We start from the raw sequence: 9,764 nt of genomic DNA, 5'->3' as shown, positions 1-9,764 counted from the left end.
TCCGCCGCTGGGTAGGGGCTCAGAGCCTGTTGTTTTTATGTTATTATAAACAGAATGATTAATAAGTGATAGCACCGTAAATAATCAAAGCTGCCTCCCAGACCAGATACACCCAGAAGCGGCTTATTGTGACCTGAGGAGGGAGATGGACAGGATCCAAAAGAATGCAGACAGGGACAGACAGACACAGGGACAGACAGAGAGGGGTGGGGGCAGAGGGAAAAAGGAAGCAGTAGGTTCAAAAAGAAACAGGGAGACAGGGACACATGACAGACAGACAGACAGAAGTAGGAACAAGGGGACAGAAGTATGGACAAAGCCCAAGGCTGACGCAGGGACAGAGAGAGCCATGGACACACCAGACACACGGACAGACGCAGAGACACAGGCGGACATGGGGACAAGGAACGGATGAGATGATAAGGTCAGGACGGACGGAGATGGAGGGAGGGGTGAAGGAAGCCGAGGACCGTGACCCGGAGCACAGGGGGGCCAGGGTGGCGGACAGAGTCAGGAAGACCCGTGGAAAGTGGGCAGAACATTCAGGGGGAGGAGGTGGAGGGCAGCTCAGCCCGGGCGGCTCAGGCGGTTCAGCGTCCCGCTCAGCTGGAGTCACGATCCCGCAGTTGATGAGTTCGAGCCCCCCCCCGCCCCCGCCCTTAGGCTCTGTGCTGGCGGTGTGGAGCGGGCTGTAGATTTTCTCTCTCTTACTCTCTTTCTCCGGCCCCGCCCCACTTGTGCGTGGCTCACTCTCTCTCTTTCTCTCTCAAAATAAATAAATAAACTTAAAAAAAAAAAAAAAGAGGAGGACATGGAAGAAGAAGGGGAAGGGAGGAAACGGATGGAAAGCAAACCAGGCCGGCCGCGGGGGAGCCCCTGACCGGGCAGGGTAGGGAGAGGCTCAGGGTTAGGAGTGGGGCTCAGGAGCTAGACAGCCGGGCCCCCAGCTGGTTCCGCCACTTGTGAGGAGCTGAGCGCCCTCAGGCATGGTACTTAGCCTTTCTGTGCCTCGCCTCGGTTTCCCCATCTGCAACACAGGGCAGACAGACGCAGCACTCAGCCGCCCATCAGGGGTGTGCCTGCGGTGACAGAAGCACGTGAGGTGACTCCCAGTGGCCCCCACCGCGTCATGTGAGAACAAGTGTGGGCTGGGCCCGGGGACAGCTTCTACCAAACAGGACACGGCACAAGTGCCAGGATGTCACTCTGAGATCCAGGTGCCAAGGCCCAGACGGTTTCCACGTCCGGAGCTCTGGCTCCAGCGCAGAGGACAGCCCCGGGCCAGCCGAGCAGAGGCCTGCCAGGCGAGGCACAGAGCCCTCCAGCTGCCAGCCACCAGCGTGACCTCAGACGGACCCCTGGGGGCTGGCCTCGGGAGGGCCCGGCTCGGCTGCACCCCCATTCCCCGCCCACAAACAAGACAACGTGTGTTGTTTTAAGCCCCCTGTCTTGGGGAGGGGAGGCTTTGTTACGCAGCCGTTGATACCAGGCGCAGACTTGGGGACATGGCCACAGCTATGTGGAAACAGGGATGGGCTTTGGGAGAAGGCAGAAGGTGGGTGCCGAGCGGGCGTTCAGCGGGGGTGTTCCCCCCAGACAGGCTGTGGTGGAGGCCCAGACGGTGAGCCCACGGCGAGGATTCAGACACCAGCACACGATCAGAAGGGGGTTCCCGTTACCTCCTGACGGAACGCTAGGCAGCAGCCTTGGGGAATGTGCCCATGAACTTGGTGCCAAGCCAATGTTAGAAGGTGCCCCTTGGCTTCCTCCTGCTGCTTCTGGTGAAACGCCGGCCCGCCGGCCTGGCCAGGGACGCAGTGTCCTACTGCTGCTGTGGCAGTTCTCCACAAGCTTGGTGGCTTACACAGTGCAGATGCATCACCTTCATTTCGGAGGCTCAGAGGCTAACACAGGTCTCATCAGCCTAGGGCCATGGCACCAGCGGGCTCGTGCTGTCCGAGTGGAGAGTCTGGCCCTCCAGGCCCTCCCTTCGTAATTTCTAGAGCCCACCTGCTCTCACTGGCTCCTGGCCGTGGAGCGGCTTCCAGTACCTTTCTCTCTGGGACCCAGGGTTCCGCCACCACGTCGCTCTTAACTCTGCCTCCCACCCACCTGCCTCCCCCGGTAAGGACTCCATGATTGCACTGGGCTCATCCGGATGCTCAGGACGATCTCCCTGTCTCTCGAGGCCCTCGGCTTCATCACCACGTCAAGTGCCACGTTGGCAGGTCCCACAGACGGAATATGGATGTCCTTCTGGAGGGCTGTTCTTCCGTCCAGCACACCTGTCTTCTAGCATCTACCCTACTGTGCTTGGCATGTCTGACCATCTCCATCCCCAACCCGGCTGTGAGCTCCGCAAGAGGCCATCTGACAGGGTGGCTGGGATCCTACCCAGAATCTGGTTTTAGAGACATGGGCACCCATGGCCTGACATGGCTTCTTACTAATGACACACCGCTTAACTTCCCTGAGCCTCTGTTTCCTCGTCTGGGGGCTGGAATACCGGTGCCTACAGGCTCTGCATTTTGCTGGTTACGCTCGCCACTGGGCCAGCAGCGCCTGCGACAGTCTGGAATCACAGCCGGGGCCTAATAAAGATTTACTGAATGAATAAAAAGCAGTACCTACTTCATAAGGCTGTTGCACAGATTTAAAGAATAAATGAGGGGCACCTGGGTGGCTCTGTCCGTGAAGCGTACGACTCTAGATTTTGGCTCAGGTCATGAGCTCGTGGTTCGTGAGTTTGAGCCCTGCACCAGGCTCTGCACTGATAACTTGGAGCCTGCTTGAGATTCTCTCTCTCCCTCTCTCTCTCTGCCCCTCCCCTGCTCACTCGCGCTCTCTCTCTCTCTCTCTCTCTCTCTCTTTCTAAGTAAATAAATAAACTGACGAATAAATGATACAGAGTGCATAGCACAGGCTGGGCAAGTCAGGGGGCCCCCACCTGTCAGCCAGGATCATTATCAGCGGGGGTGGGGAGACACAGAGGGAGGGAGACATACAGACAGAGACCTCGGCAGATAGGCAAGAGCAAGAAGGGCAGAAACAGGAGGAGAAGGTGAGGGAAGGAGGCAGGGGGCCAGCTCACCTGGTCTCTCACATCCTCTCTGGAGCAGCAGGGGGGCCTGCCTGGAGGCAGCGTCAACAAGCCATAAATTATTTGTTCATGTAACCCTGCATCCTAGAACCGGGGCAGGTGGAGACAAACAGATTCCTGTGGGGCTGGATACAGAGAGAGAATCCAAAAGGGTGTCAGCCAGAGGCAAAATGAGAAGCTCCTGGGTGCTAGATTGCCCCATCTGTGTGATTCGTGAGCACTCACTAGATACTAGGCGCTCTGCTACGTGCCACATATATAAAACCTCTCACCAACCCTGCGGAGAGGGAAGTATTCTTATTACTGCCCTTTTACAGATGAGGAAACAGAGGCACAGAGATGTTAAGTAACTTGTCCAAGGTCACCCAGCTAGCAAGTGCTGGAGAGAGATTCAATCCCAGACGGGTTGGCTCCAGATACCGTGCTTAGAGTCACAATGCTGCTCTTCATGAAGTCCAGAAATTCTTAACCCACAGTCCATAAAAAGCTCCCTGAGTTATATGCGACCCCCTCCAATTTATATATAAAATTCCAGTGACCTGCAGAGGTACACATATGTCTATGCCTGGGGCAACAATCCACAACTTATATCAGATTCCCTTAGGGGTTTATAGCTCCAAAAACCATCTCACAACAATCTAGTGTAGCTCACCTCTCCTCATACCCATTTTACAGAAGAAACTGATCCCCAAAGAGATCATGCCTGGCCCAAGGTGAGTCAGAAAATGAATCTTGGAATTCCTGGGCCGTGTCCAGGACTCCCCTCCTGGGTGAGATGATGGCCCCCCAAAGATTCCCAGGGTATGCCAGGGTAGCCTCTCTGGGCCCGGGGCTCATTATCCTGTGCAAACGGCTGCAGCGGGATACCATTACCCAACACTGAATCCCTACACTGCCCGTCACCACCCGACAGTGAACCCACTAGGCTCCCCGTCCTGGAGGATACCCAGGCAAGGAAGGCAGGGAGAGCTTAAGAGTTGCCAAGGTACAGGGACACCGGGGTGGCTCAGTCAGTTGAGTGCCCGCCTTCAGCTCAGGTCATGATCTCACAGTCAGTGGGTTCACGCCCTGCATCGGGCCCTGCCCGGACAGTGTGGAGCCTCCTTGGGATTCTCTCTCTCTCCCTCTCACCCTCTGCCCCTCCTCCATTTGCATTTTCTCTCTCTCAAACACAAATAAATAAACTGAAAAAAGAAAAGGCTATTGCAGTGTCCACATGAATCAAGAATGGGAGACAGGCCATCCCCCTAAAAGATGCTGAGCCGACAAGACCACTCATCCACTAATCTCATCGTGTCCCCATGTATCAGTTAGCGGCTGCCAGGAAGATGCTGTGTAACAAGCCTCACCCAAGGTAACACAGTCACCTCTCTCACTTACAGGGCTGCAAGTTGACCACAGAAGGTCTATTCTCTGTGTCTCATATTGAGGCAAACTCCAGGGGCAGTGACTCTGTGGGGAAAGCCTTCCCCACTCCATGAGGCAGAAGGTCCCCGAGTGGCAAGCAGAATACACGGTGTCCCTCAGGGCTGGGGCTCAGGACTCCCATGCTGCTCACGTTCAATTGGCTGAAACAAGTCTCTGAGCAAGCCTGACATTGAGGGGTGGGGTGGGAATAGTTTCCAAAAAGCTAAATGACTCTATGATATGTGCTTTCCATACATTATCTGCCTTAAATCTCACAATTCTAAGAGGAAAAGACATTGGCTTTTCTCCATTTTACAGATGAGGAAACCAAGGGTCAGAGTGGTGATGTAGTTTATCCCGAGGTAATCCAGGAACTATCAGAATAGGGGCTGGAACCCAAAAGGCACCTTCCCCACACTCTTTTGCCTCCCCAAAACTGAGGCACAATTCAGGGCCAGAGGATTCACCTCTGGGGACCCTAGTCCACACAACCCCAGAGGGGGAAACTGGGCTTTCAGCTGGGTGAGTTTAGGCAAATCACTTCCAGTCCGTGCACCTCAGTCTCTCCATCTGTGAAATGGAGACGCTAACACTTTCCTTAGGCAGATGTGAAGATTCAAGATAAGGGATGCCACACACTGGCACGTGGTATGCTGTCAACAGAACTGGGAAGCAGTGACTCCCAGGCAGTATGCACCCAGGGGGCAATGGTCTCTTCCAGGATGGCCATGTATGTCACCCTCACACCCTGCTCTCCACCTTCCCCCACCTTTCCAAAAAAAAATCACAGTTGGCCCACAGCTAGAGAGGACCATGCGACCGGGCGACAGCATCCATCTTCCAAGACTCTTGTCTGTTGTGCTGACAGAGAAACAGCCTGCGGAGCGTTTCAAGCCCATTTGGCAAATGCGATCAATTTCATCTGCGTGAACATGTCTTTTCCTGAGTGTCCATACAGACACGCAGACAGAAGGAGAAAGGGACAGAACGAAGGGGCTGTTAACGGCACTGCTTTGCCAGTGATGGGGGAGTTCTGGGGGTGGTCTCGACCCTGTCCTGTCACCGTCCCGGCAAGCAGACTGGGGTCCACCAACATGGCGCTCTGGCAGAGAAAACTCTGGGGCTCTCACGCGCACTGTGGTCCCTGAGCTCCTTGCTGCACCTGCAGGGTGTGACATCCCACCCTCTGCCTCAGGTCATCAGGCTGCCGGCACATCTCTGATGTAGGCCCTGAGCCAGGCCTGACCACAGCGGACAGAGCTAGAATGAGCCTGGCCAACCCCGGGCGAGTACCACACATGCTTAGAGGGGGCCTTGACAGCTTTCACCCAGGGCCCCCGCCTCTCCGGACCCTGGCCTGAACCACCCAGCAGGGAGGTTCTCTCTGAGGAGCCCCCAGGCTTCTTTCTGGCGCCCCCCTGGCCATTCTCTGACTTTCTCAACACCGCTCTGCCCCATTACTCGTGATCCCCAAAGCCAGCAGGCCTGGGCCAGCCCACAAACCTCTCCCCGGAAACTGTCCCTCTGGCCATAGCCACGTTGGACCACGTGACCCTGATAGGCACAGCCGCAGGCCAATGAAAGCGGGTCACTCTCACCTTCTCTGTGCACTCATACTGAGTCCCGGTTGCAAAAGACAGACCTACTCAAGCCGGCTTAAGCAAAACGGGAATGTATGGGCTCATGGGAACTAAATTCCTAGGGGAGGGGAGACTGAGACTTAACTGGATCCGCGGCCCCAAAACAAAAATTTACTGAGACTCTGTCTTGACTCTGTTTCCCCCTCGGTTGGCTCTATTCTTCAGTGTCATGGGTGACCTCTAGCACCGCTAGGCTACCTACAGCCACTGCAACTGAGTGCCAAGACAGTGTCTCTCTCTCCCCCAAAAGTCCTAGCAAAAGCTCCAAGGTGAGGACCTCGCCAAACTCACATGACCAGCCTGGAAAACAAAATCACAGTGGCCAGGGCCCAGGTGGTGGTGGTTGACCCTGCCTGGGTCACAGGCTCATTCAGGGAGCTGGGGCACGGGGAGGGGGAGATTCCTGCCCCAGCTGGACATACTCAGGGGCGAGGGGTAGGTAGGCATTCCCCAATAGAATCAAGGAGCCGCTACCAGAAGATGCTAGACAGCCCCCAGCAGACATTCTGCTCATTTCTCCGGGATCAGGACTCCGCACCTGTTACTGGGGGCTCAATCCCGTTGATGGAGACATGAGCCAGGAATCTGCAAGCCAGTGATGCGTGCAGAGAGGCAGAGAAAGCCTGTCTGCAGAGAGCATGAAAAATAAAACAGGACATATGGAGCAAAGAGACCTAGATCACTGAACATTTTTAACTTCTCGGTCCCTTGTGAGGCCAGACTGACGACTTTTCCATCAAGTCGAGGAGGGAAGAGGCTCCGTCCAGCAGGCGTTTTCTTCAAGGAGCGACAACCCTGTTTCCCTTTGCGGAAACACCCCATCTCCCTCTCGGTTCACGTGGTCCAACGGGGGCTGGCCCCACCCCTCGCACCAAACCCAACAAGGGAGCATGTGACCCTGCCTAGCCAATCATCTCGCTCCAATACCTCTTCTGGTCAGTGATTGGTTCAGGGGCAGGCACATGAACAAAGCCAGGCCAATAGAACTCGACTTCCGGGGCCTTTGTTGGAACCTGTGGGCGGAAGATGGCTTCTTAGGACCATGGGAACGAGGGCTGTTGTCACCCTAAAGCCCTAAGGGGGCCTGAGGAAGAAGCCCGCTGGCAGGGAAGTGCACGTGACAGGCGGAAACATATTCCGAGGACACTATTTGAGCTTCTTTAATTTTTTAAATGTTTTCATTTATTTTAGAGAAAGAAACAGGGCAAGCAAGGAGGGGCACAGAGAGAGATGCACACACACACAGAATCCGAGGCAGGCTCTGAGCCGGACGCAGAGCTGAGCTCCTAGACCATGAGATCATGACTGACCGGAAGTCGGCGCTCAACCCACTGGGCCACCCAAGGGCCCCTGTTCAACCCTCCACATTCAGCTGTGCCTGGAGACACACTCGATCCCCTGGAGCCAATGCAAAGCAATGAATACCTTTCTTTTCCCCCTTAATAAGTTAAAATCGGAGTTTCTGTCACTTGTAATTCAGAGAGTCCTGATTAATAGACTTTCCCTCAAGCCATGCTCCTCCCTTAAGTTCCTACTGTTTGCTTAGTTACCCATGAGGAAGCTGGTTGAAATCCGAAGGCACAGTAGGGGCCTGAGGAGGGCGCCTGTCCCCGGAGAGTCTCAATGGCAGGTCCCAAGTGCCACCAGCTATCTGTGGGATCCAGCCTTCCCCTTCGGAGACAAATCGACCCGAGGTGCAGCGTGGCCCCACAGCTCTACGCAGCCCTGCCGGTGGGTTTCGGAGTTACGTCTCCCGTCCACATCCTGGTACAAAGCCTCCCGAGCCCTGTACCTAGGCCTCCTTTGCCGCCAGTCGCTCCAGGAGTGGGAATGTGGTTAAGACCCGAGGGCACTGCCTGGTCCCTCCTTGTCTCCTCATAGGGAGGTTACAGAAGGGACGCGGTCCCGGGCTCTCCTCCTGCGGGTGCCGCAGGCCATGTTATAGACAACCAGGCTGCTGGTCGGCCTGACTCAGGGACCCAGCAGCCCCCTGAACCCTGCTCCCGCTGCATTCCCGCACCCCCGTCACCCCCAGCCAGAGCGCTGGGAACCAAACTGTCACAACACACCGAAGTGTCCGCTCTGCCCTTTGTGAGACAGCACGGTGAACGTCATGCAAAGAGCACCGGCTTTGACGTCCCATCTGGGACCCCGGGCAAGTCACTTACCCGCTCTGAAACTTCGTCCCCTCCAGGGCCTGCCGTAAATACGTGTTGCACGGAAGGAAGGCAGGATGGACGGAAGGAGGGCCAGAGGGAGGGCGGGAGGGAGAGAGAGACCAACCTAGCGTTACATTCAACGTGTTACAGATACTTGGTGCTCAGTCCTTCCCTCCTACCACATCGCCCATTTTTGCAACCTGACAACCCAGCCACTTTCTGTGGTTTTCCCGAGTTCGGATTGCTGCCAGAGAGACTGCAAAGCAGCAGCTTGGTGGTTCCAAGCCGCAGGAATCCCAAAGATGACCTTCAGATGACCTTCAGACACAGCTTCCCCTTAGGCCGTCTAGTCCATCCTGGAAATCCCAGGCAGATGGACAGACAGCACAGACAGCCTGACAAGGCCTTGAAGCCCCGCCCACCTGAGACTGCAGGCGGCGGAAACAGGTGCTTCTGTTTACGGAACACCTATGTTGTGGCAGGATGCAAACTGGTACAGACTCATTCCAGCCCACAGCTGGGTTTTGTTTGGCCTGATAGCTGTTTCAATATTTGAATAACTTCCCAACATTTAAATAGCAGAAAATCTAACATCGACAATCTCTTTTAACAGTCGAGAGATTCGGACTCACATAGCTGGATAGTAGCAGCCCCCATTGACTGGCATGGATCCCCAGTTACCATAGTCCTACCACCCCAGCCCCTTCAGACATCTGAGTGTAACACTTGTGATGTAATAATAGTCAGTTCCAGCATGTAGATTAGAAAGGAAGACATGAAACTCCCCCTGTTTGCAGATGACATGATTATCTATGTGGAAAATTCCAAGGAGTCCACACGCGTGCGCGCGCACACACACACACACACACACACTCACACTCCAAGAACTAATAAGTAATAAGAACTCCAAGAACTAATAAGTTCGGCCAAGTCACAGGTTACAAGAGTAACACACAAAAATCAATTGCATTTCTAAACACTAGCACTGAACAAGTGAAAATGGAAATTAAATACCATTTACAATTGCTCAGAAAAACGAAATGCAGGGGCATAAATCCAGCAAAATATTAGAAGGACTCTATGCTGCAAACCACAAATGGTTTCTCTGATGAAAGAAATCAAAGGAGATCTAAGTAAATGAAGAGATATACCGTGTTCATGGATTGGAAAATTCAGTATAGTAAAGATGTCCGTTCTCCCCAAATTGATATACAAGTTTAGCATAATTCCTATCAAAATCCCAGCAAGATTTTCTTTGTAGATAAAAGCAAGCTGACTCTAAAATGTATATGGAAAGCCAAGAAACTGGAATTCGAACATTTTGAAAAAGAACAAAGCAGGAAGAGCCATACTACCCACTTTTAAGACTTAGTATATAAGAGGCACCTGGGTGGCTCAGCTGGTTAAGCTGAGTCCAACTCTTGGTTTTGGCTCAGGTCATGATCTCACAGTTCGTGA

General features: G+C 54.2%; 1 long non-coding RNA gene across 2 annotated transcripts in view; it reads right to left on the bottom strand.

Annotated features, from left to right (window-relative positions):
• The window catches only part of LOC144228480 (uncharacterized), a 16,504-nt gene extending 7,506 nt beyond the window's left edge, over window positions 1–8,998 (bottom strand). Inside the window, exons 1-3 of one of the 2 annotated variants that reach the window (XR_013334212.1) lie at window positions 8,939–8,998; window positions 8,316–8,344; window positions 3,092–3,225 (exon numbers count right to left, since the gene is read on the bottom strand). This is a non-coding gene — a long non-coding RNA (uncharacterized LOC144228480). Of the gene's footprint in view, window positions 1–3,091; window positions 3,226–7,697; window positions 8,146–8,315; window positions 8,345–8,938 lie in introns of those variants that run through there. The other variant, XR_013334211.1, reaches the window with a different exon arrangement.
• Between the last annotated feature and the right edge of the window lie 766 nt (window positions 8,999–9,764).

The sequence above is a fragment of the Crocuta crocuta genome, unplaced genomic scaffold (genome assembly GCF_008692635.1).
Source record: "Crocuta crocuta isolate KB4526 unplaced genomic scaffold, BGI_CrCroc_1.0 scaffold73, whole genome shotgun sequence".
In the NCBI taxonomy this organism is placed as follows: domain Eukaryota; kingdom Metazoa; phylum Chordata; class Mammalia; order Carnivora; family Hyaenidae; genus Crocuta; species Crocuta crocuta.
Note: the sequence above shows the minus strand (reverse complement) of the source record. Positions and strands in the feature narration are given on the sequence as shown.